General features: G+C 52.1%; 1 pseudogene; it reads right to left on the bottom strand.

The window, feature by feature from the left end:
• Positions 1 to 2,106: 2,106 nt before the first annotated feature.
• Positions 2,107 to 2,500, bottom strand: part of LOC147470953 (uncharacterized) — a 764-nt pseudogene continuing 370 nt past the window's right edge.

Raw genomic sequence — 2,500 nt, 5'->3', positions numbered from 1 at the left:
GTACCGTCCCGGCTCCTTTGGTTTAGGGATGGGAACTACATCAGCCCTCTTCCAGTACTGTGGTAGTGAGGAAGTCTCCCAGGACTTGTTGATGAGATGTAAGAATGCAAGCTCACTTTCATGTCCTAAGTAGGAGATGATTGGGTAGGAGATCCCATCACAACCCGGGGCTGACCGGGAACTGATCTTATACTTCCGCTATAATTCTCTCAGAGAGAACATGGCATCTGCGTCATCAGGCTCAACCGCATTTTCTCTGATGAGGGCATGCCTGCCTGAAATCGATTCTTCTTGGCATGCCCTCAACTCTGCTGGTAGGCCGGCTCTACTTGTTCTGGCAGAGAACTCAAGTGCCAGTCTCTCCGCCTCCGACCACGGGTCATGGTGGGTCTTTCTGGGGGCTGAGCGATTTGTGGCCCGTCTGATATGGTTCCAAAACTCTGAAAGGGAGGTTTGGTAGCCAAAGGACTCACACCACTCCAGCCGCTTTTCCTGCTTTACCCTCTTAGCAGTTTCCTGAGCATCCCTGAGAGCCTCTCTCATAAGAGCATGGTTCTCAGGGGTTCTCTGTCTGCGGAAGTGTCTTCTGCACATATTGATTCTGTGGTTGACCTCCTTAATCTCATCATTGTAATACCAGGCGTCTTTGAAACACCTGGACCACGGATGAGTTTTGGGGACAGTCTCTGAGGCTGACTCGTCAATGGCATTTTCTAGTCCAGCCTCAAGTATATCCACATTATCGTTAAGTGAGAAGTCACTCGTTCTGAGGCACCTGGCCAGGGCCTCCTGGAAAGATTTTCAGTTGGCCCTGTCCACCTTCCATCAAGGATTATGCCGGGGTACAGGTGACGGGCCAGTGTCCAAGATGATGGTGACTATCCCATAGTGATCACTCATGACAGTGTTGTCCACAGACCAACTAATTCTCTCAACCAGAGCCGCAGTGACAGAGGTAAGGTCAAAGACCCCCCGCCAACATACGTAGGCTCCTGGCTGTTGAGAAGAGCAATCTCGTGGCACGACTCAAGCACCTCAGCTATGTGGTATCCTGCCGCATCACGACACCGAGTCGAAGCCTAGATGGGGTGGTGGGCATTGAAGTCTCCCCCTATGAGAATTGGCTCGTGTGCCGCAACAGCACAGACTTCATTAATATCTAAACTCCTACATTTTGGCCTGCTATACACATTGTATAACTTGAGGGGACCCCTGGCCAAATGGATCTCAACGGCAAGGGATTCGACGCCTTCTCCCCACTGCACAGGATCGGCAATCAAGGAGCAGGGGGTATTCGACTTCACAAGGGTAATCAAACCTTTGGCGCACTGTGTACTCGGCAGAACAAAGGAATGATATCCGAAGAAGTGAACAGACTCCCCTGTTAGGGTCTCCTGGAGCATGACAACGTCAATGTTCCGAGATCACACAATCGCGTGGAGAATGTCATTCCTTGAGAAAAAGCTGTTGATATTCCACTCCAGTATGCTTAGATTAGAAGCCATTGTGCTAATCTGAGTCCATTAAGTCTGTGGCGTCAACAACGTCGACATAATCGGTCTTAGTGTCCGACGCCCCAGTGTAGGTTACGTCAGACATTTCAGAGTCTGACAACTCCTTGGTGAGTTCCTCACTGAGCGTGATTTCCTCACTCGACTCGTCACTGTCGTCAGGACAGGTCGAGCTATTAGTAGGGCTGGGTCTCCTGGGAGGTGGAGTACCCTTGGTCGCCTTGACCTTCATTCTGGATGGTCATGGCTTCCTCACCCTTTGGAGTTTGGGTGCAGGCTCTGCCAGTGTGGTCTTGGCCGCAGGTTCGGAGGGGAGACAAGTCTCACCCTGGGGGTTTGTGGGGAGAGGAGTTTCCCCTTGAGTTGGAGTGGGATTTTAGGCCATAGGACTCATCTCCCTCTCCTTCAGAGCAACAACAGTCTGAGTCATTGCCGTCATGGCGACCTTGACTGCCTTCTCCGTCTCCTCACTGGTCCTCCCCAATGCTGTCGCAAGTGCTTTGACAATTGTTGTAAGTAGGAGCATCAAGTCCTCTGTAAACAGACTCAGTCTCGCTGCTCTTGGGGTAGACTTTGTGGTGTTCCCCTTCCGGGTCTATTTCCATCTTGGAACTTCCACCAGAGCTGGAAACTCCTTTGTGTTGGTGTCCGACAGTGGTTTCGCTTTGGGCGGTGCGTCCTTCCTCTTAGGAAGGGGGTGAGCTCTTACCCCTTTGCTCTGCCCTCTGCTTGGAGGGGCGGGAACAAAATCTCGTTGCTTTGCAACGATCTCTTGCCGCCGAAAAGCCTCTTCCTTCTTTACGGAATAGCCGAGGCTCCAAGCGTGGTGCTTTGTGCAGCAGTTGGGACACCACTGCCTTCCTTGTGTGCTTTGAGGCACACCTCCGTACTGTGTGCCTGACTACAGACACCACACTTAGGCTTTGCAGAGCAGGTGGCCTGGTGGTGCCCGTACTTCTGGCATGTGAAGCAGCGGAGCGGGTCAGGAA

This window comes from Penaeus japonicus, unplaced genomic scaffold (genome assembly GCF_977035675.1).
Source record: "Penaeus japonicus unplaced genomic scaffold, GWHDUDI00000001_assembly GWHDUDI00000011, whole genome shotgun sequence".
Lineage (NCBI taxonomy): Eukaryota > Metazoa > Arthropoda > Malacostraca > Decapoda > Penaeidae > Penaeus > Penaeus japonicus.
This window is presented reverse-complemented; position numbering and strand designations above follow the sequence as displayed.